The sequence below is a fragment of the Amblyomma maculatum genome, chromosome 1 (genome assembly GCF_055883805.1).
Source record: "Amblyomma maculatum isolate TAMU_Amacu chromosome 1, ASM5588380v1, whole genome shotgun sequence".
Classification (NCBI taxonomy): domain Eukaryota; kingdom Metazoa; phylum Arthropoda; class Arachnida; order Ixodida; family Ixodidae; genus Amblyomma; species Amblyomma maculatum.
Genome location: NC_139344.1, coordinates 469,546,945 through 469,574,513, shown reverse-complemented (window position 1 = coordinate 469,574,513; position 27,569 = coordinate 469,546,945). Strand labels below are relative to the sequence as shown.

The 27,569-nt window shown below is 49.4% G+C and overlaps 1 pseudogene; it reads right to left on the bottom strand.

The window, feature by feature from the left end:
- Nucleotides 1-4,524: 4,524 nt before the first annotated feature.
- On the bottom strand, nucleotides 4,525-26,632 carry LOC146209929 (uncharacterized; annotated as a pseudogene).
- Nucleotides 26,633-27,569: the final 937 nt, after the last annotated feature.

Below are 27,569 nucleotides of genomic sequence, written 5' to 3'. Positions count from 1 at the left end.
AACGGTTCGGCGATACGCGAAACATTTCTGACAAATCATAGATAATAACCGAACAACCCAAGGAATCGACGCACAGCTTTCTTGTCGGCAGGCAGTGGAAACTGTGCGATTGCAGCTGTTTTCTCCGCATCTGGGCGAATACCACCCTTGCTAACGATGTGACATAGGAACCGCAGTTGCTCGTAGGCGAAGTGGCCCTTCTCTGGTTTTAACGTCAGTCCCGATGATTTTATGGCTTCCAGCACTGTCTGCTGCCGTTTCAAGTGGTCTTCAAAGTTTGACGAGAAGACCACGAAGCCGTCCAAGTATAACAAACAAATCTGCCACTTTACGCTAGTCACAACTGTATCCATTACTCGTTGAAACGTATCTGGTGCGGAGCAGAGGCCAAATGGCATCACCCTATAGTCGAATAGTCAGTGTGATGAATGCGGTCTTCTCGCGATCTCTTTCGTTGACCTCAATTTGCCAGTAGCCGCTCTTCAGGTCCATCGATGAGAAGTATCTTGCATTGCAGAGCCGGTCCAGTGTGTCATCGATGCGAGGGAGAGGGTACACATCCTCCTTCGTTATGCTGTTTAGGCGGCGATAATCGACGCAGAAACGAAGTGTCCCGTCTTTCTTCTTCACAAAAACGACTGGCGCCGCCCAGGGTCTCTTCGATGGCTGGATAGCGTCATCACGAAGCATTTCCTCGACTTGATCGCGTGTAGCCTGGCGTTCTCGAGGCGATACACGGTAGGGGCTTTGACGTAGCAGTGGAGCGTGTTCTTCTGTGAGCGATGCTTTGCTAACGAAGATTGCCGTACCTTCGACGCTGAAGAAAAACACTCGCTGCAGCGTTCAAGCAGAGTTGGTTAGTTTGTGGGGTTTAACGTCCCAAAGCGACTCAGGCTATGAGAGACGCCGTAGTGGAAGACTCCGGAAGTTTAGACCACCTGGGGTTCTTTAACGTGCACTGACATCGCACAGCACACGGGCGCCTTGCTTTTCGCCTCCATCGAAAAGCGGCCGCCGAGGCCGGGATTCGATACCGCGTTTTTAGGAACCACTGCGCCACCCCGGCGGGGCCAAGCAGAGTTCGAATCGGGTCTTTTTCGTCTTGGAGTAAAGCTGCGTTGATGTCGAGCGTTGGCTGCTTTGCTCGGTTGAGTGCACAGTTCGCGGCATTCCACAGTGCTCGCGGCGTCGCCTTTGTCCTTCGCAACCAGCTGCGCATCTGTCCGCAGGAGGCCCCGCCGGGGTGGTGCAGTGGTAAGACGCCCGACTACTGTGCCGGAGTACCCGGGTTCGAACCCGACCTCGGCGGCTGCGTTTCGATGGAGGCGAAACAGTGTGGCGTCCGTGTGCTGTGCGATGTCAGCGCACGTTAAAGATCCCCAGGTGGTCGAAATTACTCCGTAGCCCTCCACTACGGCTCCCCTTTCTCTCTATTCACTTTCACTCCCACCTTCATCCCTTCCCTTACGGCGCGGTTCAGGTGTCCACAGAGGAAGTGTGACAGATACTGCGCCTTTCCCTTCCTATGAACCAACCAACCAACCAAGCATACTAGCCGCACAACCGAGCTCTCCCTTGCTGCGCCGCGCGCGGCCGCGTAGCTACCACTTGACCTACATCGGCGCACCACGTGATATGACGTCACAACAGCCGTGAAAGCTGGGGCTCAACTCGTGCGCTCACTTGCGGACGCACAGCCTCCGCCGGCGGCCTAACTCCCGCTCCTACCGCTAGGAGATACTGACGTCACGCAATTGTATAAAAGGCGACGCACTCGTTGAGTCAGTTGAGCAGCGAGATGTCAGCCAGGGAGAGGGCGGCTCGCCAGACCGCAAAGCGCAAGTTACAAACAGCCACGGAAACGGGAGAAGAACGAGAAGTACAAATACCTCCGCCTCCCGGACATCCGGGAGGGGGGGGAAGTGCCGGGGATGATGTATGAATGATGACGGGTAGATAGGTTATGTGAGACCTTGAGGTGCGGCGCCTTCTGGTGCCAAACCTCCTCCCATCTGACAACGGCACGGCTTGCCAAGCGACGTGCACAGTATGCAGCTAGACGGCAGCGTTCGACAACCGATGCCGAGGTGAAGGATGAAGCTTCGAGTACTTCTACTCGGTTCGAGCGGCGAAATGCTACCAAATGGAAAATGCGTGCTGAAGACTAATCATCATAGTGTATTTATTGGTTTCAGAAAAATAAAGGAAGAAGCAGAGTAACACATGAGTTGTTCTTGTCTATGAAATGGCTAACCAGGTATAGCCAGGTATTGTTTAATTTTTTGGGCTAGTATGCTTCGCATCCTAGGCTTAACCATAAGCTAAGCCAGACCAATTTTTTTTCTTCTTATAGCCACAACCAACAACATCCCTTTTATTCTTTCCGCTTTCACTCCCATCTTTCTCCCTTCCTTTAGGGCAAGTGTACACAGAACAGGTGCGACCGTCATTACGCCTTCCCTTTCTGTAAAGCACTTTTTACTTGCTGTAATTATTTACTTTATTGAACCATATCAACCATTTTGTAACTTGTACACCTTTCCTTCACGCTCTATCCTATGGTACTATCTATTTCTGATATGTCAGCTAGTTCCCCTTTTCCAATGCCAACAAAGTCAGTCCACGCGAAACCCGCCTCGGCTGCGCAGTTGGTTGCGAGGGACAAAGGCGACGCCGCGAAACGCAGGAAACGGTGCCACAGAGCACTGTGGAATGAATATTGTTACGTGGTGGCATGCAAGCGTTGAAACACGGCGGCACAACAGAAACACAAGGACGTGATGACATGGCGACGAAATATGCTTTAATGGCCAGCGGGCCTGGCACGAGTGCTCCGCCCCGCGCCACTGCCCGCTTCGTCATCTTCGTAGCTTTATCCGGGGCCACCGAGCGATCGTCCCGATCGTTTGCTAGAAATTCAATGCATGACGTGACGATGAACACAGACACAAGATTTGGACATGAAACACTGGACACCACAATGAATACGAAGATTGGAGGAATGCTTGCACACGGAGCATGAAGTCCAATCTCACCGTTTGCCGAAGGCCAAGGCTCATGGACACGCCAAACGACTTGGGCGGGGGTGCTGTCTTCGCTCGAGTGGTCGTGAGATCGCTACGTCGTGGGGTCGGTAGGGTCAGCTTTGGGCTCTTCCTGGTCGTCGTGTGTTGTGGTCAGGGCTGGGGACGAGGCTGGGGACAGCGGCTGGTCGGATTTGAGCAAAAAGGGCTAGGGCACAGCTGGGCGGCGATCTCCACGAGCTTTCGGCAGTGGACCCGGCGTACGGTTGGCTTCGACGGTGCAAGGTGAGGATGGGGATGAACCGCACCTCCAACCAAATGTTACGTGGTGGCATGACAAGCGATGAAACACGGCTACACAATAAAAACAGAACGACGTGATAATATAGCGATGAAATATGCTTTAATGGCCAGCGGGCCTGGCGCAAGCCCTCCGCCCCGCGCCACTGCCGCTTCGTCATCCTCGTAGCAATATTAGTGCCGCGAACTGTGCACCCAACCGAGCAAAGCAGCCCACGTTCGACATCAACGTAGCTTTACCCCAAAACGAAAAAGACCCCAAGCGAAGCTCGAATCGAGTCTTTTTTGTCTTAGGGTAAAGCTGCGTTGATGTCGAACGTGGGCTGCTTTGCTCGGTGGGGTGCACAGTTCGCGGCACTAATATTCCTTCCACAGTGCGCTGTGGCGCCCGTTCCTGCGTTTCGCAGCGTCGCCTTTGTCCCTCGCAACCAGCTGCGCAGCCGAGGCGGGTTACGCGTGAGCTGACTTTGTTGGCATTGGAAAAAGGGAACTAGCTGACATATCAGAAATAGATAGTACCACAGGATAGAGCGTCAAGGAAAGGTGTGCAGTTACAAAATGGTTGATATGGTTCAATTAGGTAAATAATTACAGCAAATAAAATATTAAGCGTTTTACAGAAAGGTAAGGCGTAATGACGGTCGCACCTGTTCTGTGTACACCTTACCACGCCCTAAAGGAAGGGAGAAATATGGGAGTGAAAGCGGAAAGAGTAAAAGAAGTGTTGGTTTTGGCTGTAGGAAGAAAAAAAAAAGAAAATTCCTGCTACTGGCTCTGCAGCTGAGCTACCTCCGCTGCCTCGTGCCGACAGAAGACAAAATACAGAAGAAAGAAAAAGAAAAGGGAGAGAAAGACGCGTGCCGTAACAGCCGTCGTCCACCACCTAAGTGGTGGCGGATGCAATGACGGCTTACAACAGATAAAATTGGTGGCTGCCTAGGCCCCGCCGCAAGCGGCGTATTTCTCTTCCTTCTTCCTACAGTCGCAACAGCACCAATGACATCGTACAGCACACGGACGCCTCCTCGTTTTTCCTCCGTGGCAACGCAGCCGGATACTTAAATTCAATTGGTTCACAAGGAAGGAAAGTCTGCAGTATCTGTCTAAGTTGCTCAGTGGGCACCGCGACCCCGCCGTAAGGATGAATGGATGGATGGAAAAACGTTATTTTCGTCAGAGAGCATGTGTGGACGATTCCGTGTTAGATGGCCATCAACCCATGGCTGACGGCGACCTAGGTGGCTCACTCCACGGCCCTGGTCTGGACGACCGGGTCTGAGCTGGTCAACACGGCCTCCCACTGCTCGAGGGAAGGATCACGCATAATATCCGCCGATGGCGGCGCTATGCTGCAGATCCATAATATGTGGTCATAGGTTGCCAATTCCTGACACCATTTGCACTGCGGCTGAATATCCGGGTATATTTTGCTCAACACGTATGGGCTGAAGAAACATCTAGTCTGCAATCGTCGCCAGACGCATTCCCGCGTCTTCACCAATTGCTTGTCCGGGGATGGGCAAATCCTCCGCTCAAGTTTGAAATGATTAGTAATGTCATGAAAGGATACCAGCCCATCTCTCGTGGACCTTCCCGGAACGTCCGGCTCACCTACTCGGCTGACGAAACCTCGAGCATTCATGTGAGCCGTCTCGTTCCCAGGGTTCCCAGAGTGTGCAGGTACCCAAACAATGTCCGCCTCCGTAGTCCTTTGCCCCGTGGCCCCATTCAGCAATCGCGCCGCTGTGACAGATATTATGCCCCTCGCCAAATTTCGGATGGCTGTTTTTGAATCGCTGAAGATCAGGTCAGTATTACTATTAGTAATAGCTAGTGCTATCGCCGCTTCCTCTGCAGTTTCTGGGGAGCGGGTTTTGACTGATCCGAAGGCGATCAAGCGTCCCCGCCCGTCCACCACCGCAATTGCAAATGCGTTCTTGTCCTTATATTCGGCGACATCTACATAGACTGCCCGGTTGTACTTCCCGTACTTAGCATGTAAAGCTTTGGCTCTTGCCTTCCTGCGGTCCTCGTGATGTATTGAATGCATGTTCATGGGCAAAGGTTTTATGTACAAGCCCTTGTGCATTTCCCGCCTAATCTGAATTTTCGTGTCACCAGCTGGAACGTCAACTCCAATGCCGATCCTTTCCAATATGTCCCTTCCTGATTTTGTTTTTGAAAGCCTACCGCGCTGCATCACCAAGTGCGCCTCCCGTAGTTCTTCTAGGGCGTTGTGCTAATCACAGCAGCCTTTCGGTAGATGCATTGTGAGGCAACCCAAGGGCCGCTTTATACGCCTGCCTAATCATAGCCTTCACCTTGACTTTTTCCGTCGCGTCCAACTTGAATTAAGGCGTCGCATACACTATTCGACTGAGCACAAACGCCTGCACCAGCTTACACAAGTCCTTTTCCTTAACACCTGTCTTACGATTGGCGATTCTCCTGTTAGCCTCACGGTAGCATTGACCGTATTTTTAAGCCTTTCCAAGGACTCGCTATTCTTAATGTTAGTCTGCAGATACATACCCACGATCCTGATTGTTTGGACCTCAACGACCGGTACTCCCCCCACTTTGACCTCTAAAGGCGGTGGCGGCACATAGTTCCTCGCATGTATCCCTCTTCGTTTGTCCCTCAGCACAAAAAGCTCGTACTTGGGCTGAGCACACGAGAGTCCTGCTTCCCCTGCTAGCTCCTCCACAATATCCACCGCATGCTGTAGAGTTTCTTCCAGTTGTGCGTCACTGCCTCTTGTTACCCAAAGAGTAATGTCATCCGCATAAAATGTATGTTTAGGTCCCGATATCCTTTGCAGCCTGGATGGTATCCTGATCAAGGCGAGATTAAATAGGAACGGTGATAATACCAACCGTTGCGGTGTCCCCCTGCCCCCCAATGGGAAGGGATCCGATTTCATTTCTTCGACTAGAATCTCCGCAGCCCTACCCTCCAGAAAGGATCTGATGTACCGGAAGGTTCTACCCCCTTGTCTTATGTCCGATAGGTTCCTCAATATTGTTACGTGGAAGATTTACAGTCCCGAAGCTGTCCGCACAACTGACGTTGATGAGGGCACCGATTTCACAACACTCAGCGTCGTGTTCTTCTCGGAGTCCGTTGCACTTCTTCATCCTCATCACGAACAGCGAATACAGCTAAGTAACACTTCCCCCCGCGGGAAAAGCACAGTCCCGGTGCGGTCTATGTTAGCGAAATAGAACGTTGATAATAGGGCTTTAGACGGGACACATGGACTATTTCGGAGGTTGGAGCTGTGGACGGGGACTTCGGAAACGGAGATTCAACTTCGTAGGTGACGTTGGTCATGGGATGCAAAACACGGTAAGGGCCAGTGTAACGGGGCAAAAGATTTTCACACAAGCCCACTCGACGGCACGGGAGCCACAGCAAAACGAGACATCCAGGAGTGTAGTGGACATCATGGTGGCGGCGGTCGTACCGGACCTTTTGGGAGCCTTGGGATGCAGAGAGCCTGGCATGAGCTATCCGGCGGGCATCATGAGCGCGGGCGACGGCATTACTGGCGTAGTACTGGTGGCGTCTGCCGCGGATAGGGAGGTGTCGAAGGGTATACGTGTCGGCCAAAAAATAAATAAAATGGGGAGTATCCAACGGTAGAATGGACAGATGAATTGTAGGCGAATATCACAAAAGGGAGATGAACGTCCCAATCTCGATGGTCGTCAGACACATACATGGCCAGCATGTCTGTGAGGGAATCAAACTAGCGCACTTCAAAACAAAGACAGAGGAAGAGAACGACAACACAGCGCTGACTTCAACTGGTTTTTATTAGAGAGTGACACAGTATATATGTACGAAAAGTGGGCGTGAAAGAATTGATAACTGCTGAGTTTGCACGTGGCGTAAAACACCGAACGCAAAGTTAAAAGGCGCACGATAACATTATAGGTCAAAGCAAGCCAGAACGGCAGGGCTATAAAAAATAAACAAGCGAAAAACGGGGAGGCATGTAGGTAAAAACAGTTAAAGATGGCACGATCCGAAGATACATAAACTAAAATCGAAAAAAAAAAGGCCAAAAGGGGCATTAAGAGCGATAAAAGCCAAAGGGGGCATTAAAGCCCCCCCCCCCCTTTTTTGAAATGGCCCCTTTGGCTTTTATCGCTTTTAATGCCCCTTTTGGCCTTTTTTGCGATTTTAGTTTATGTATCTTCGGATCGTGCCATCTTTAACTGTTTTTAACTACATGCCTCCCCGTTTTTCGCTTGTTTATTTTTTATAGCCCTGCCGTTCTGGCTTGCTTTGACCTATAATGTTATCGTGCGCCTTTTAACTTTTCGTTCGGTGTTTTACGCCACGTGCAAACTCAGCAGTTATCAATTCTTTCACGCCCACTTTTCGTACATATATATTGTGTCACTCTAATAAAAACCAGTTGAAATCAGCGCTGTGATGTCGTTCTCTTCCTGTGTCTTTGTTTTGAAGTGCGCTAGTTTGATTTCCAAGATGATTTACCAACTAGCCCGTTCTTCCACCCTTGCATGTCTGTGAGGGTACGGTTTAGACGTTCCGTGAGGCCGTTGGTCTGGGGGTGATAGGCGGTGGTGAATTTGTGGCGGACGGAGCCCGAACTGAGAATTTCGTCAACCACTCGCGACAGGAAACAGCGGCCACGGTCAGTTAGTAGTTCACGAGGAGCACCATGATGAAGAATCACGTTTTCTAGAAGGAAGTCAGAGACGTCTGTGGCGCAGCTGGTCGGGATGGCTCGGGTAATAGCGTACCGAGTAGCATAATTGGTGGCGACGGCGATCCATTTGTTCCCCGAGGCGGAAACTGGAAAGGGGCCAAGGAGGTCAACGCCTATACGGGAAAACAGGTCAGTCGGTATGCGTATTGGCTGCATATGACCTGTAGGCAAAATTGTGGACTTCTTGCGACGCTGACACAGTTCGATGCGGCAATGTACTGCTGGACAGAGCGGTAGAGCCCCGGCCAGTAGAAACGTCGGCGCAGGCTGTCGTATGTGCGAGAGACACCCAGGTGGCCAGCCGTATGAGTATCATATAACTGTTCAAGGATGGTGGATCGCAGATGTTGGGGAACGGCGAGCAAAAGGTCTGTGCAGTCTGGTCGCATGTTACGTCGGTATAGGGACCGGACAGCTGAACGGGTGGGGCCGCCTCTCGGCGCATCGCTCAATCGCGGCCCTGGCCGGCGCATTATCAGCGCATTGGAGGGTACTGTTTGTCGTTGGTTTGTGTGGAAATTGGAAATCCTAAGGTTTAGATGACGTTGTGCCTGAATATATCCTCAAGAGAACAGGAAGTTGGGCTAGTTAATTGTGTGAATATGTCCAGTGAAATGAAGTCTGGTCGAACAAGGCTGGCGAAACGTGGTGCGTTGTTGGCTCCACTGGCAGCTACGCAAACTCGTCGGACGTTTTTAAGTCGATTCATTTCTACGGGTTTCCACAGAAGCATGAGTGGCGGGTGATCTAAGCATGGTTCTTTGAAAGGCAAAGGCACGAATCTACGTGTTTGGTTACTGTGTGGTCATGGAAAGCGCCGAATGTTTAAAATTCCGCTTGCTACCGGATGCTCTGTGCCTTCTGTTCCCCAGGAGTGACGGCACGAGAGTCTCGGAGCCGAAGCCGCACTCCTTCATCTGTAGTCACTTTATTGACAATTGGAAATCGAAGTAACCCAACAGCAGTAAGTTACAACGCTAGCATTTCCCCGCCTGTGTACAAGAAAACCCCAGCACGGAAAAAGAAAAGGCAGCTCCACCATCGTCGTTCGGGCTGCGTTACGATCTTCAGTGATGGGCAGAGACAATGTTTGTGCGGATACTTTCGCTGACATAGTCAAAGATAATTTACTTTTTTCTCTTAACAGAAAGAGCAGATAGGAGACATGAACAATTCCTATTGCCATGATCTTGTCACTTTTCCTCTTTTCGTTTGTCAACCAATGAAAATGCGCTGAGAGCTCTGCGTTGATACTCTTAGAATTTGTTAACAATTGTTTGTGGCATGTCCATTTCGCCTAATAAAATCACTCACTTCACAGCTCAATCAATACCGCATGGTCACAAAATCTGCTATCGGCTTCATATAAAAGTCGAACAAGAAAAAAAAAATACAATTTAATTTGTGGAAACGAGCATAAACGTAGCATTTTTTTTTAATTTCGAAGGCCGTGTAGCAGTTTTTTTTTTCGCGCTCACTTTGCATCTGACACGGATTTACGTATTTTCTCAGCAGTGTCAATTTCCTGGCCCGCCTAAATACATGTGTTTCTCAACGGCGTTTTAGTGAACGTGAGATTTCCTGATTGTGGCATATGACAAGACCGTTTTACCTCTCTCAGAAATTGCTTCTAGGTATGGCCAATGTAAACAGATTTAGCAGCAGTCCGGCAATCTGCAGTGACAAAGTTTTAAAAGGAATGGCTTTCAGTTATCCGGATTCCTTTACGTGCCAATAGAAAACTACATACATGGTCGTGTTCCCTGACACTCATCAGGTACCGAGGTCAGCTAGGTATCGGCCCCGCAAGTTCGTGGTACGCTTAGAAAGTAGACCATTCCCCCTTTCTCAACTTATGCCTTGTGGCAAAATCTTCGAAAAAAAAGAGTAGACCACCTTAGCGAACGAGCCATCAGAGGGATTTATTTAACAATAGAACGCTCTCTTGGTTGTCGGTGGCTTATCTTACAACACATCACACTGTGTTTTTTTTTCGATTGCATTTAACAGTTTGACAGTATTGCACTATTGCCTTCAGATGTTCAAGGCAGGTGCGGTCAATTGCATTGAACTTCCTGCGCTGAGAGAGCGCTAGCAGGAATTTCTTTTTCTTTTCACAACCTCCGCAGCATGTCGGGAGAAAGGCATGCATAGTATAATATTTTCTAAGTCTATTATATGTAGCAGCTCCGACGTGTTCAACAAGAGCATTGCCGTATATGTAAAAATGATGCTGAGGTGGTATTACTCATTTGGCTTATATTATGATTAAGTTTGATGGTCTCAAGGCCGGGTTCAGTGAGCTATTGTAGCGTAATTGTGCAGGAAGTCCTGGAAGTATATGTGTGTTTGCTATTCCAACCATAAATAGGATCCTACTTTTGTCTTGCTTGTTTATTTTTCTCCTTTTACAGCTCTTGTTGGAAGGTTGAAACTGGAATGTCATTTGCTATTCTGCTCTGAATCGTTTGAGCCTAGCTATTACCAAAAAAGACAGGTGCAGCATCTTTTTCATTTTACATGAACGCTGACCATTACAACTACCCCTACTACACGGCTACACGGCTCGGCGGTATTTGATCTTCAGGCAGATTCCGACTCGACTTAATATAAGACAGACGCGCAGTGCAGGCGCAATTCCCGTCTCCGAAGTCCCCTTAACAAGTGCCTAACGAAGGTGTTCCTAGCGCATGGTGAAATCACGCGCGCGGCATTTTCGAGTATATAACAGAAATACCATGCGCCGGGCGGTTTAAAAAAAACAAAACACGCACGCCCTGCCGAGGACGGCCCTTTTCTTTTTCAAGATTTCCCCGTCAAAAAATACTCCTTGCGATTACTCAAAGCAGCTCAAAGCTCTCAAAGCCACACCGCAAAACGACGGGTTGGGACAGACTCAAAAACATCTCGCAGAACGGAAACGACTGCGCCGCTCAGCTGCCTCGCCATTCCGCTGTTTCGGCACTCCGCCGCGGGCGGCGCTGTTTCACCGAGGCGACGGTGGCGCCATACAACGGGCGCCTGCTCCCTATAGAGTGTTCTCGTGGAGCACAAATAAGGTGAGAGAGGGATCAGGGCGGTCGGAGGTAAGACGGAGGATAATGGAATGCAGTGAAGAATCTAAGTGCTGTTCCTTGGCAATGTTAGCAAAGGCCGACACAGACAATACACATGCGTCATCGTCAGAGTCGGTAGGACTAGGGGAGTCGACGGGATGACGGTACAAGCAGTCTGCATTTGCTGAAGCCGCCCGGACTTGTACACGACGGAAAATGTATACTGTTGTAATCGAAGCACCCAGTGCCCCAAACGGCCTGTAGGATCTTTGAGGGAGGAAAGCCAACACAAGGCATGATGGTCTGTTATAACAGTAAAATGCCGGCCAAACAAATAAGGGCGGAATTTTGTAATAGCTCAAACAAGTGCCAGGCACCCTCGCTCTGTGATAGAGTAAATTTGTTCGGGTGTTGAGAGGAGGCGGCTGGCATACGCAATCACCCTTGTGCGGCCGTGTTGTCGCTTAGCGAGTATAGCTCCTATTCCATGGGCACTTGCGTCGGTACGGAGTTCAGTATTAGCGGAAGGGTTGAAGTGGGCCAAGACTGGTGGAGTAGTTAGAGCAGCAATAAGCTCTGAGAAAGCTGCAACTTGTTCAGGCCCCCAATAGAATAAAACGTCTTTTTTGAGGAGTTGGGTGAGCGGACGAGCAAGGACTGAGAAGTTCGGGACGAATCGTCGGAATTAAGAACATAGGCAAATAAAGCTTCGGACATCGCTGGATGAACGCGGAGTGGGAAAATCTCTGACGGCAGATATCTTGTCAGAGTCAGGTTGAACGCCGGAAGCATTAACCAAGTGACCAAGGACTTTGATTTCTGGATGGCCGAAACTGTATTTCTTTGAGTTGAGTTGAAGGCCGGCGCGGCGGAATAGCTCGAGAATGGTAGAAAGGCGAGAGAGGTGGCTGTCAAAAGTGGACGAGAAAACAATGACGTCGTCTAAGTAACAAAGACAAGTCGTCCACTTGAAGCCGCGCAGCAACGAGTCCATCATCCGTTCGAAAGTTGCAGGGGCGTTACATAGGCGATAATGCATGACTTTAAATTGATAGACGCCGTCAGGGGTGATGAACGCTGTTTTTTAACGGTCTCTCTCGTCGACAGAAATCTGCCAGTAGCCGGAACGAAGGTCGATTGATGAAAAGTAGCTGGCTCCGTGCAAACTATCAAGCGCGTCGTCGATGCGCGGAAGAGGATATACATCTTTTTCGGTTATCTTATTCAAATGACGGTAGTCAACGCAGAATCTCCAACTGTTATCCTTCTTGACCAACACGACAGGGGATGCCCAGGGGCTACTGGTAGGCTCGATTATGTCGTTCGCTAACATATTTTCGACCACCTTTTGAATGACGCGTCGCTCGGCAAGCGAAACACGATATTGCCGCCTGTGAATACGACTAGCGTCACCGGTGTCAATGCGGTGGGTGACAACTGTCGTTTGACCCAATGGGCGGGTACCGAAGTCGAAAAGGGCGCTTTAGGTAAACAAAAGCATGTGTAATTCAGCGGCGAATTCAGGTTGCAGAGCCGCTGCAATCATGCTGTTAAGCGGATCAGGGTGCGATGTGGACGACGAAGGGTTGTTGGCAGGGACGGTATTTGTATGATCTGTAGACAGAGCTGAACTGGCACAATCGGTAATCGGGGACAGCGCAGCTAATGAAATTCCCTCGGGCAGAACTTGAGTTGAAAAGCTGAAGTTAATGACAGGGAGAGTGGTGCGGTTCTGCGAGATGTGCACAATTAGATGAGGAAGGGTGACGTGCCGCTGCAGCATGACATCAGTAATGGGACAAGCGAGATAATCGCCATCTGGGACGGGTGGAAATGGCGACATAGGGATGTAAACGGCAGTTTCAGGAGGAAGGCGGCTAAACTGTGCTGATCGAAGGCGGGGTGAGCAGGAGGAGTCATCAGAGCAGAGCGGAAGGTCCAAGCGAAGTAGGCCGCTAGAGCAGTCAATAAGGGCAGAGTGGGCTGTTAAGAAGTCAATGCCAAGGATAATGTCGTGGGGGCATTCATGTAGGGTGGTGAACAACACTGGGGCATTACGGTCAGCAATTGTAACTCGCGCCGTACACATGGCAACTACGGCAGCAGGGCTGCCATTGGCGACGCGAACTCTGGACGAGACGGCTGGCGTAGGGACGTTCTTGAGGCGACGGCGAAATGAGGAGCTGAGAACGGACAGTTGGGCGCCTGTATCAATTAGAGCAGAAACGGGAACTCCATCCACAAGGACGTCAATAAGGTTATTTTGTAGGGCAGGGGTCAACAGAGGTTTTTCGGTCTGGGTCATAAATGCAGCGTCACCTCCGGGAGCTGCATTGGCTAGTTTTCCGGTACGTGGCCAGAATAGGACGGTGGCGAACTGCGGCGAGGAAGAGGAGAACGCGAACGTCGTGCTTCCGGGGATGGTGAACGGTTGGCAGCACGGACAGTGGAACCGGGGTCAGCACGGGTCTGGTCGGGGCGAGGTGGGGAATAGCGAGGGGCATAGTCTCCGCGGCGGTCGACGTACGTGTACTGACGAGATGGCATGTACCAGCGACTATGGCAGTGGCGGGAAATGTGGCCAACACGAGAACAAGTAAAACAGATGGATCGATTGTCGTGGGTACGCCATTCATTTGGGTTGCGGTACCGATATCGGGGCGAGAAGCCCGCGCTAAATGAAGCAGCAGCAATCATTGGAGGGGCAGGTCCTGAATCCACGGTGTCGGTGGTGCTGGTAGAAGGGAGGCCCATATTCGCAACCTCTTGGAGAACAACAGCCTTAATAAGTGATATAGTAGCCAGGGTGTTGTCGGGTGTATGCGACAGCGAGGCCGTGGGAGTTATTGCCTCAAGCTCTTGGCGGACAATGCGTGTCAAAGTGCTGTCTTTAGCAGGCGGTCGAGGAGTCGGGATATCGATACAGGAGGAGCTAGCAGCCGTGTTCGGCAGCCAGTCGAAACGGTGAGATATGCGCCTCTGTTTCGCCTGCTCGAAACGTCGGCACATCTGCAGCACAGGGTCCACGGTGGAGCAATCCCTGCACAACAGGAGGTTGAAGGCATCGTCGGCAATGCCTTTTACTATATGGCCGACTTTATCCTCCTCAGGCATGCCTTTATTCGACTTTGCGGCATAGAGACAGGACGTCTTGGATGTAAGTGAGATAAGACTCCGTAGACGTATGGGCGCGAGAGGCGAGTGCTTTTTTGGCGGCAATGTGGCGGCCAATAGACTTTCCGAATAGGTCGTGGAGCTTCTGTTTGCAAATATCCCAAGATGTTAGCTCGTCTTCGTGGGTTTCAAACCACACCCGCGCGGTCCCAGCCAAGTAAAATATTACATTTGCGAGCATGAGTGTGGCATCCCATCTGTTGTGCTTGCTCACGCGCTCGTATAGGGCTAACCAGTCGTCTACATCGACGTCGTCGGTCCTGCAGAAGGTTCCGGGGTCACGGGGGTGGGCCATTACAACAGCAGGTGCGGCGGCTGTAGAGGTAGAGGCATCTGTAGCCATTGTGGGGTTCCGATGTGGCGGCCGCTGCGGATATCCAGCTTGTGACAGGGGATCGAATAGATCCACCTCCAGCAAGAGATGTTGCGTGGAAGTTTTACAGTCCCAAAGCTGTCCCCACAACTAACGTTGATGAGGGCACCGATTTCACAACACTCAGCGTCGTCGTCTTCTCGGAGTCTGTCACGAACAGCGAATACAGCTAAGTAACAATGTTGCCGCATGGGTAACATTGTCAAAGGCCTTAGTTAGGTTGAGCCCCAAGATAGCCTTGGTGCCCGTGCCGTACCCAGGATCAAACACATCTTTTTGAGCTGTATCATGACGTCCTGCGTTGATAAATTAGCCCTGAAGCCAATCATTGTTTAAGGTATCAACTCCTTGTCCTCTACATAACCCTGAAGCCTATTCAGGACCACATACTCCATCAATTTGGCTAAACACGACGTTAGCGAGATATGACGCAGATTCTCAATGCAGAGCTTCTTCCCTGCTTTAGGAGTAAATGTAATCCTAGCATGCTTCCACTCTTGCGGAATCTCCCGGCCACCAAATATTTCTTAATCAAATTTGTGAGTGCCCCCACTGATTTGAAATCCAGGTTCCTCAGCATTTTATTAGTAACCCCGTCCGGACCCGCTGCTGACGTGGTACGAAGCTGACCCATTGCAAACTCCACCTCCGCCCCCGTAAAGCCTGCATCTAATTCAAGGTTTTCCTCTTCCGAGTAATCCGGCAAGCAACCGTCCACCTCAGCGTTTATGTAACGACTTCGGAGTTCATGTAAATGAGGAAGGTGGGAGTGAAAGTGGAAAGAGAAAAAGGGTAGCCGTAGTGGAGGGCTGCGGAGTAATTTCGACTACCTGGGGATCTTTAGCGTTCACTGACATCGCCCAGCACGCGAAAGCCTCTCCGTTTCGCCTCTATCGAAACGCAGCCGCCGGCGGTCAAGATCGAATAGGTTGGAAGAGAGGAGTTGTGAGGAAGAGGAAGAGAGGAGTTGTCCTGGTACTCCCCTGATAGGGCTGAGATAGGTCGAGTAAAACTTCAGGTTCTTCTTGTTTTCTTCAAATCTTCAGCACCTCTCTCAGGTGCTCCTCGATTCGGCGGGCGACGTGTATTTCGCACAAAAACGCACTCAGATGAAGGCCGACGAGCTTGCCGTAACAAAATGAAAATTATACCACACAAACACAAGATACAGAAAACGTATTTTCAGTATTTTCACGAGACAGAGAGGGGACACACTTTACAAAAGAGACTGGGCGAAAGCTCTAACTGCAAACTGAGCGTATTGCTCTTTTTAACGACTTTTCAGTCGGCGCCTGCTTGCTACGCTGTCTTCTCCGAGCGAGAATCAAACCAAACTCAGATTCAGAACCCGAATCGTCGATGGCTGCGCGGCGCGCTCTTAATGAATGAATGAAAAACTTTATTTACACAAAGGGAATTCTCCCGGCGTTGGTGGGGCCCTCAGTCCAGGGCCCCAGTGGCCTTTGCCGTCTTGCGCGCTCTGTCAATCAGCTTGAGCTAGTCGTCAGGCGTCGAGCAGGACAGCGCAGCCTCCCACTGCTCCGGTGTTGGTGTGGTGTTTATTGGTGCTACCTGTGTTTCTTGACAGGCCCATGTAACATGGTAGAGTGTAGGGGGTTCTCCGCATAGTGGGCATTTATTTTCATATGTAGTGCGGTGGAATTTACTGAGTAGACTCAGATTGGGGTATGTGTTAGTCTGTAGTTGTCTCCAGGCAACCGACTGCTCTCTATTGAGGTCTTCGTGGGGAGGTGGATAGATCCTCCTTAAGGCTCTTTGATGTTCAAGGATGGCTCCATAGCGTCTAGTGACTGCGTCCGGTTCCCCGTCGTTGTGCGCCCCCCCGGTTGGCGTATGCTCGGGCATTGGCGTCGGCACGTTGGTTACCTTTGACAGTCTCATGGCCTGGTGTCCACGTTATGAAGCATCTCGAAAAGCTGATTTTTCTTGCCTTCAGTATGCGGATGGCCGTAGTGGATATGCGTCCGCTGCTATACCTTCTGCATGCTTCTTGCGAGTCCGTAATTATTTTTGTGGTAGCCTCCTCACCCTGGTGGGTGATAGCGAGAGCGATTGCCGCTTCCTCAGCCTCGAGAATGTTGTTGCTCTTGATCGAGGCGCAGTTGACTTCTTTAAGCTGGTGATCAACCACACCGGCTACCGCTCCGCGTTGTTCTTTGTATGTGGTCGCGTCGACGTAAAATATGTTTTTTTCCCCATCGAGGCTTCTTTCGTGTGCCTCGGATATTGCCTCTCTTCTGGCCTTGTGTATTTTCGGATGCATGTTTTTCGGAATCGGGTTGACCTTAATGATCTCTCTTATTTCTTTCGGTATGCTACCCGTGCTGTTTATTTCTCTGCAAGCATCTCTCATGCCTAGTATATTTAGCGTGTTCCTTCCCGTTTGCGTCTGCATGAGTCTTATTTTCTGCGCGAGAAGGTGGGCCTCGATGTGCTCTTGCACTGTATTGTTTATGCCCAGTTTATAGAATTTTTCGGTTGAGGTGTTGACCGGTAGTCTAAGAGCGCATTTGTAGGCTTTCCTCAGGATTGCCTCCAGTTGTTTTTTTTCCTGTTCGAGCGGAATTTGGTAGGGGACGCCATGTACAATTCGGCTTACAACGAGGGCCTGTACTAGCCTACATGTGTCCTCCTCGGACATGCCTCGTCTTCTGTTGGAGATTCTTGCTATCATTCGCGTGATCTGCGCGGTGGTACTTGCTAGCTGCCTGATTGTTTGATCTAAACGGCAGTTGCTTTGTATCCGCATGCCTAGGACTTTTATTTGCGACACTTCCGGGATCTTCTTTTCCCCTATGTAGATGTCTATGGAGTTGTGCAGATCGTACCCTCTTCTGTGGACTCTGAGCACCTCAGACTTCTCCGGAGAACATTCAAGGCCGCAATGTCGAGCGTATGCGTTGACAGCGTCTGCTGCTCTCTGCAGACTGTCCTGCTTTTCTCCTATGTCATCAGCATAGATAGCATGTCTGGCTCCTTCAATTTCTTCCAGTTTTTTTGCTAAGCCGATCATAACAATGGTAAAGAGCATAGGGGATATCACTGAGCCTTGCGGTGTTCCCTTTTTGGGGGTCGGGAAGGTGTCTGTCCTGATGCCGCCTATTCCAGTGGTGGCGGTTCTGTTACTCAAGAAGGCGTTCACGTAGCTGTGTATTCTCTGCCCGCAATCTAAGTTGCAGAGCCCGTCTAGCACTGCCGTGTGACTGACATTGTCGAATGCCGCTTTGAGGTCGAGCGCGAGCAAGATGTTTTCTCCGTATTTCGGGACCATGTTAAGCACCTCCTCCTTGATCTGCAGGAGGATGTCCTGTGTTGATAGATGTTTTCGGAATCCGAACATAGTGTGCGGCATGAGGTCATTGTCCTCCAGGTGGGTCTGCAACCTCTGAAGCACAATTCTTTCGTATACTTTTCCCAAACATGACGTCAATGAAATGGGTCGTAGATTTTCCAGGCCGGGAGTTTTTCCGGATTTAGGAATCATTACTATTTCCGCATGAGACCAGTCTTTCCGGATGGTGCCCTGCTCCCAGTGTGTGTTGATGAATTCAGTAAATCTGTTGATTGAATTCTCGTCCAAGTTCCTAGTCATGGCGTTGGTAATGCCATCCTTGCCTGGGGTGGTGTTTTTTGTGGCAGACATAACAGCGTGTCTGACATCTTCTATAGTAATGGGTTCGTCAAGAGTGGGATTTGCTTCTCCCGTGTATGGCGAGCTGTAGTCGGCGCCCGTTTCGTCACCGATGTATCGCTGCTTGATGTTCTCTAGCAGTTCCCGGTCTGTACCTTGGAATTGGTGCGCGATCCTTTGGATTGTCTTACGGTTTTCACATTTGGTCTTAGTTGGGTCTATGAGAGCCCTTAACAATGCCCACGTCTTGGCCAAACCTAGAGTCCCCTGTAGATCGTTGCATTTCTGGTCCCAGTCCCGTTTTGAGAGCTCCATCGTATATTCTTCGAATTGTTTTGTGACCTCGGCGATCTTTAGCTTGAGCTTTCTGTTGTGCTTCTGCCTTTTCCATCTCTTTAGCAACCCCCGTCTAGCATCCCAGAGGTGTAAGAGATGTTTATCCACGTTGGGCGTTTTGTTGGTGAGAGTGATCTTCTTAGCGACTTTTTCCCAGTCGGATTTGATACCCTCTACCCAATCCTTAATGTCCTTGATCTCTGTATCCTCGGACTCCGCCCTGGTCTTCCTATAGGCTTCCCACTGTGTGAATCTAGCTTGGCCATAATTTTTCCTGACCGGAAGAGTTTCTATCTGGATGCGCAAGATGCAGTGGTCACTGCCTAGCGTCTCCCCATCGTTTTCCCATCTTCCCTGCCTTATTCCTTTGACGAACGCTAAGTCTGGGCACGAATCGCGGTTGATGCTATTTCTCACTCGCGTTGGCTGGGTGTGATCTGTGATTAGGCTGAGGCTTCTGCGATCAGCTTCTCTGGCTAGTTCCTTGCCTTTCAGAGTTTCTCTGACATAGCCCCAGCTTTTATGCCAGGCATTAAAGTCCCCAAGGATGAGAAGACCCCTCTTGCCTGCTGCTTGTTCTGCCTTGCCCAGCAGGTAGCTGAAGCTAGCGTTCTTTTGGCTGGGCGGGCTGTATACGTTAAGCAGGAAGATGCTTTCTTGGCTTCTCTTTTGGGTAATGACTTCGATACGAACGTGGTCAATGTCCGTTCCGTCGATGTCGTGTTTGATTGCGGTGATAGTTTTGGCAACCAGCGTGGCGACCTTGCTTTCCCCCTGCCCCTCATATGCTAAGTAACCCGGGAGAGTGGGTGAGCAGCCGGTTTCCTGTAGGGCGATTATGTCTGGCGGTACTGTACAATTTGTGATATGTTGTTTAAGAAGACCGCGCTTTTTGCTGATCCCGGGGCAGTTCCATTGCCATATTTCAAGGGTTTCCAACTTGACCGAGCTCTTACAGTGCCTCGCCATGCTCGGTCAATGGCCTATTATAGGGTTTGCCTCTGGATTTCATGCTCGTGAATTGTACTAGGCGTTCTTTATCTCTTTGCGCCTCTGCTTGGATGTTAGAAATGAGATTACTAAGATTAGCTAGTGAGTTGTTCATGGCTGCCATGGCAGTTGCGAATTCTTGCCGCCCTACGGTGGCTGGCTGAGCTTCATCTGTTCGCGCGTTCGTGTCGGCCTGCCCTGTTCTCTGGGCTTTGAGCTCTTCTATAAGGTCGTTAGGTTTCTGTCTCAGTTCAGCATTTTCCGCCCTGAGTGTCTGAATGGTTTGTCTTAGTTCTTGCACTTCGTTAAGTTGTCCACTAGTGTTTTTACTGAATTGTGCCTGCGCGTTCGTGTTCTTTGGAACAGTGGGAGAAGTAGAGAAAAGCTGCGCTGCCCAGCTCAACTTACTCTGTTCCTCCTTTTTTATCTTCTTCTGCTGCTGCCCCTTTTTTGTTTCTGGTGGCTCCCTGGTCCTTGATCTCGAGCGCGACGCCGACCTGGACCTGGATGGTGAAGTAGCATCTGAGCTGAACCAGCGTTTCCGAGCCCGGCCGCGTCCGCCCGTGCCGCCATCGGCCTTTGCTGCGCTGTCGGTTTCCTCTTTCGTTCTGGTCCGTGGACTCCTCGGTTTTCTTAGGCGTTGCTTGCACTCCTTTGCCCCTGTGGGATGCGCTTCCTTGCACAGCGCACACCTGGGCTCACACGAATGACCGTCCTCGATGACTGGTTCACCGCAGTTCGAGCACACAACGGCGTCAGGTGTCGGGCATACGTCCGCCCTATGCCCAGGCTTGAAACATATATAGCAAACTTGGCGCGATGATCGACGAAACGCTGCTCAAGCTCACGCGGAAGCCTCCAAGGATGGGTGCTGACAACGCAGCGGCATCGACCGGAGCCACGACGCCGACTCAAGAGACAAAACACGAAGAGAACGCTACCAACGACTCACAGAAGACACTCGACAGCGGAGGATGGTTCGTCGCAAAATACCACAAATCCAGGCTGACTGCCGTTCCGGAGACCGGGAACGAAACGGCAGGCAAACCACCCCCGAGCCAGCCCAAACAAAAGGAAAATCTTATTCGCAAAGGCAAACTACCTCCACTGCCGAAAGCAGACTTCAAAATCATTATTAGACCAAAGAATGGGCTCGACATCAGCCAGCTGAGCACGCATCAGATGGCCCGGGCTATAACTAAAGCATGTGGACACCCAGACATCTGCAACGAAGGCAGCCTACTTATACGGCTGCACAACGGATCTAACATCGCCATAATCAGCGCGCCAAGCATGGAGACTGCCAACGTTGTAAAGAACATTCCGAGACTACGCTTCGGAGCAAAAGACTACGCTGTGACGGCTTACGTTGCTGCGCCGGACAATTCATGCAAAGGAGTGATCCATGTACTGGATGTCGGTGCAACACCTACTGAATTGCTGTCCCATCTTAGGGTACGCACCCAAGGAGTGAAAATCCTTTATGCACGAATGCTTGGAAAATCTCAAAGCGCCGTCATAACATTCGAAGGCAAGATCGTTCCCCGCGCGCTCTTAAATGGCCAGCGCAGAAGCTTCTAGGCGCGGAGGCGGAACGGAAAACAGCCTAGCGCTGCCAAAGCTATGCCTCCCCCCCTTGGCCCTCTGGAGAGGCCTCGAATTTACTCGAACATGGTCAGCACGCGCGGCCCTCCCGCGCGGAGGAGGAGGGCCGGGACCGTGTGGGGGAATGCACGCGTGACTCCGCGCATGACGAATGAGGGCGAGGAGGCGCAGCGCGGTGGCCGAGATTACGTAATCGGTCGTGTCGCGTTCTCGGAGCTTGGAGAACGTTCCATCGTCGTTTTCTGCGGCGGGCGCGTCGAAACGTTAGAAAATGGACCACCGCGGCCTTACACGCCCCACCATAAGAGGATTGTTGGGCATTTTTGCCCAGCCAAACCGCACCAATACGAAAGGCCGCGACTTTCCTTCCGTTTATTTATTTATTTATTTATAATACCCTCAGGGTACAGTTGTACGTTACAGAGGGGAGGGGCGCATACAGGATATATATATAAAACAGAAGGTTAACAAAAGCGTACAAATCTGAAAAACAAAGCAAATATAAAAAAAAAAACAAGGTACATGTGCAATTTAGGAAATTTAGGAAAACGGCATAGGTGTTAAAAACAACAATATAAAAATATAATAAGCAACAGTATACAATGATGTTATGCAAATAACCATACAGTAAGTTTTAAAACTAGGCAAAAAAGAAAGATTGCAGCGCGGATTTAAATTTTTGTTCTTCAGTTATACTTGTTAGTGATGCAGAGAGGTTATTCCAATCATTACAGGTGCGGGAAAGAAAGGAGTTAAAATAGGCAACTGTGTTTGTGTGCGGAATGTTTACCTTTTGACTATGGTTACGGCGAAACGAAATGTAGGATGGTGGCTGAACCCATGAGGAACGCAAGGTGGAGTTATGGTAGTATATTTTGTGAAAAAGTGAGAGGCGGGATAGTTTTCTTCGAGTAGATAACAGCGGGAGATGTAAGTATGCTTTCATATTAGTAACGCTGGCTGTCCTTTGATAGTTATTTAAGATGAACCGGGCTGAGCGATTTTGTACTGCCTCAACGGAGTGTATGAGTGTTGCTTGACCGGGGTCCCAAACAGATGAGGCGTATTCCAGTTGTGGACGAATGTATGTAGTATACATTAATAGCTTTAATGATGATGGTGCAAGGGAGAAATTACGACGAATGTATCCGAGAGTACGATTGGCTTTAGCGATGATGGAGTTGACATGCAATTTCCAGGTTAGATCACTAGTAACGATTACACCAAGGTAGCGGTATGACTTTACAGATTCTAATGGGACGTTATTAAGCATATACATAGGACTTGTTACATTAGTTCGAGATACCCTCATTGATTTGCATTCGTTAATGTTTAATTGCATGCACCATTTACTGCACCATTCGCTAATATTATTAAGGTCATTCTGGATTAGTAGGATATCGGAATTATCAGCAAGTTTACGGTATAAAACACAGTCATCAGCAAATAGGCAAATTTTCGAAGAAACACAGGAAGGCAAGTCATTTATGTAAATCAAGAATAAGAGCGGTCCCAGAACCGACCCTTGCGGAACGCCGGACCGGACTGGGACAGAAGGTGAGTTGATTTCATTAGCATTTACAAATTGTACGCGGGATGTGAGGAAAGCGCGGATCCAATTAATTACAGCAGGGTCAATGTTTAGAAAGCTGAGTTTATGAAGGAGTAGTGCGTGGCTTACTTTGTCAAAAGCTTTAGAGAAATCACGAAATATACAGTCAGTCGAAAAGCCAGAATCTAAATAGGCATGCAAATCATTAGTGAAGGAGACAAGCTGAGTTTCACAAGAGAATAGTTTACGGAATCCATGCTGTGCACTTGAAAAAAAGTTGTTATTTTCGAGAAAGTTAACAAGATGTGTGTATATAATGTGCTCCATAATTTTACAAGGTACGGATGTTAGGGAAATAGGCCTGTAATTGAGGGGATCGTGTGCTGGACCTGATTTGTGGATGGGGATTACTTTAGCAGATTTCCAGTCATGGGGCAAAATGCCAAGATCATAAGATTGCGAAAAAATGCACTCCAGTATTATTGAACAGTATTCTACAGTGTTTTGCAAAAATTTAATATTTATCTCGTCAGTTCCACAAGATAATTTGGGTTTCAGTTTGCTTATTAAAGCTTTGATACCTGTTGATTCAAATATTATTGGGTCCATGAGCTGATAATTGGTAGCATTCACAACTGGAATATGACTGGTGGGTACAGGGGATGATAATGACTGAATGAATGTGTCGTTAAGTACTTTTGAACAGAGGTGAGACGGCATTGAGTCCCCTGAATTAGTGAGCAACGATAAGGTGTTGTTATTAGTGTTATTAGTGTTTCCTCGTATGACATTCCAAAATCGCTTTGGATTAGCTTTTAGTAACTGTGGAAGAGTAGTGTTTAAAAAAGACAACTTAGCTGACCTTAAAGACGTGATGTAACATTTAGCCGCTTTTTTATACGATAGCCAATGAGTTAGTTTTAAAGACTGTCTGGCTGCACGGAACAAACGCTTTTTCTTGTTTGATAATCTGTTCAGATGTGTATTATACCAAGGCGCTTTGCTGCTAGTGTAGGCGGTTCTAAGGGGGACGTATCGGATAGTTAATTCGGAAATTTTATTTTTGAACATGGACCAGTTAGTTTCTATGGACCGGTCGTGAAGTGATGGCAAAAACAGATCTAGAAATGAGCAGAGTTCGCTGTTGATGGCGGTGTAGTTAGCTTTGTTAAAATCGCGAAATTTTCTTTTTTGTCTGCTTGTTTTTGTTTGAGTCACCGTTAGCGTAAAATGTAGGATATCATGATCGCTCAGCCCGGGCAGGTGCGAGACGATCGATAAGTTGTCTGCTGATGTTGAAAGAATAAGGTCGAGAACTGACGATGTACTATGTGTTACACGTGTAGAACGATTAACAATCTGGGATAAGTTGAAGTCTGAGCAAATGGAGAGAAACAGATTAGCTTCGGCGGACGGGGGATTTGAAAATGAGTTATCAAAGGACCAGACGATATTTGGAAAATTGAAATCGCCTAGAAGTAAAAGATCAGCACCAGGGAAACGAGTTACAATATGATTTAGAGAATCGTGTAGGTTATCGCAAAATGATGAGTCAGCCAAGGGTGGTCGATAACATACGCCTAATATTACTTTTTTAAAGTTCAGATTCAGGCAGCACCACATTAACTCTAAATTAGTTATAATAGGTACAACAAAACAATCGATGCATTCACTGATAGCAATTAGGACCCCACCACCAACTCTGCCCGTTCGGTCACTCCGGAAGACAACATATTTCTTTTCACAATGAAACAGTTCACTATTTCTTATTTTGCTATTTAGCCACGTTTCTGTTAACACAATAATATCAGCATTACAGTCTTCTATTATCGCGCATAATTCATCTTTTTTTGGGTAAAGGCTACGGATGTTTGTGTATAACACTGAACATTCGAGACTATTCGAAGCGCCTCCCCTCGTATGATCCTAGCTAGTAGACATCATGCGACCAGACCGGATAGTTCTGCCATGAGTTTCACTCGCGATTTCTGCTGCATTTTCATAGGAATTGCTGATTTCATAAATGGCATCTTCACTTTCGTTGTAGCCGTAGCACTTTCGTCCTATAAAAATTTTCTTGTAACCAAGTTTGAAGGATACGCCACCTTTGGATTTGCCAAATTCGATTAATTTTTTTCTGACATTGCACGTTGCTGGGCAGAAGTCTCCAGTAACTTTTTTACCGCTACTTTTCAAACACTCCCGTTTTGAGAAGACCAGTTCCTTTGTTTTGTAGTTTTCGAATCTAGCTATTAGTGGTCTTGCCTTTCTGCTGACAAAACGCCCAAGTCTGTGTGCACGGGAGATATCTGAACGACACATATCAATTTTCATAGTAGTCTTTATTATTTCGAGAATTTTTTGCTCCGATTCGGACGATGTCTCATCTGCATTGTCAGTTATGCCATAAAAAACCAAATTGTTCCGTCTAGACCGATTCTCCGCGTCATCAAGACGGGATCGAAGCTCAACATTGTCTTTTTCGAGGCGCTCTACTGTAGCATGCAGCTCTTTCATGTCCTGCTGCCAGTGCTCGAATACTGAAGTTTGGTTTTCTACTTTTTGCAATCTCTCATTTATTTCTATCATTGCCTGTGATACCGACTGTTGCTGTTGTTTCAGTTCTGACATGCTTTCCAGCATAGTGTTTTGCGCTAATTCCATTCTTTTGGAACGTTCGTTCATATCTTTCATGGTTTGCAGTATCTGTGCAAGATCTTCTGGGCCTGGATTGCTTTCGACGTCACCGCATGTGAGCAGCAACAATGAACAGAAAGGCGCAATCACTGCTTCTAGGCACGGAAGCACGATGATGAAGCGATCATCCGATTTCAAGCAGGTAAACGGTAATTTGGAGAAGTAACTAACCTGCAGAACGAAGAAACGGGTGCGTAAGTTTTTCATGCTTTCCTTCATCGTGCCTCCGTGCCCACTGACAAGTGAACACTCGATGCCTGGCTTTATCCATTCCGAGTGTGATGACGTTGATGTTGCGGCTGCGCAGAGGTGAATCTCCAGGGGGCGTATGGCCACGAAGCCAGTCGACAGGAATGGCGGTTCCGGGGCAGACGCAGCCTCGCAGAATTCGGCCGCAGCTGAAGCATCCCCCTGCCGGTGGCCATCTGTCGTCATCCCAGCCGCAAGAACACAGACGAACTGCAGAACGAAGAAACGGGTGCGTAAGTTTTTCATGCTTTCCTTCATCGTGCCTCCGTGCCCACTCCGTTATCACACAGTTTACATGCACACCTTCTGCTCACAGTCTCAGGGTGGCACGATTGATATTTAAGGCTGGTCACAGTTCCTGGCGCACAAAGTTCACGAGCACGAAGTTCAAAAGCACTTTTCTCGCGCACAGTCACCGCACAGCATGCAAAGCGTTCACGATAGGTCCCAGATCCTGGAGTTCCACACACATCGCATGTGGTCAAGTCCGGCAAGTGTTCTGTGCACGCTTCGCTTGCCACTCCATGCTCGCGAGCTCACGCACGTTCATGCACAGGTGACCAGGACCGCTCACGCCCGCCGGCGCAACGCTGCTCAGGCTCAAGTGGAGAATTTGTTTCATCTCGACACTCGTTAGAGCTAGGGAGGGGCGCGACATCATGCGGCTTGTGTAGGTCTGCAAAAATGCAGCATGCTAAACACTCGCCTTCGAATGGGGGACTCGTCGCTTCACTGAGCGTCTCAGGTTCACGAGTGAAAGCGGTTGCCATTTCAGCGCCTGTCATGGCACTGACCTTGCTATTTACGGCTGCTGATGAGATCGCTCTCCTACATACCGCATCTTCTGCGGTCAAAGTGTTCGTAGCCGGCGCGTCGTGGTTCATCGCGGCGGTCTCGACTTGCGGTGTTGCTGTCGATAAACCTCCAGCGATGATGCCCTGTTCTTTAGAGCCAGATGGGGTGGGACGTATCCTGTGACGCTCTTGGATTTTCGCTTATGCTACCCCCTGTAAGCTCATCCTCGCGCACGGTGCTCGCTACATCCTGCAGTGTCTTTGCTTCAGAGTTGCGAGTGGTGGCTAATTCCGCGACTATCGTGGTGGTGCTTTGATGCTTGCGACAGCTGCTGATACTTCTGCCCTACAAACAGCATCTGTTGCGGTCAACGCATGATCGCTGATCTCGCCGATAGCATGGCTCGCGGCCGCTGTCACTGAATCAACTGTGGCGCCCTGTTCTTGGTAAGCGCTGACGCCCGGTGTCGCTGTTTCACCCGAATTTTCTAGATTTAACTCGTCAGGATCAGTTTGTAAACATGCGGCAGCTTTACGATCTTCAATTACCTCGTCTACAGCGGGTTTGAGTTCGGTCTCCTGCTGCCACGCGCCTTCCGGTGCACCTGACGGGACCCTGACGCCCTCGGTAATCTGAGCGCACGTGGGCACTTCTATCGCTACGGCTTTCGCTGTTGTTTTGGTGTTCTTTACTTCCTTGGCCGGCGACGCGCCGCACATGTCGTCTGAATCGCCCTCCCCGGCGAAGATCGTCTCCGCCTGCTCGCTCGCTGCTGCGTTGCACCCCGCGGTTTCGTCATCTGACCCGCTCCCTACAAGTACTGTGCGGGACCGCTTTTTCGAAGGGTTCTTTTTAGTTTCTTCTGCTTGAGTACCTGTTTCGATTTGGCGTCCGAGGGGCATTTGTCTTATTTCTAATAACTGGACCTCTGCTGGCACCTTTGGAGCTTCAGCTATCGCTTTTTGAGTTTCCAGTCCGTACTTTCTCAATTCTGCCTTTGCGACTTAGCTGCTATCCTTCTCATTT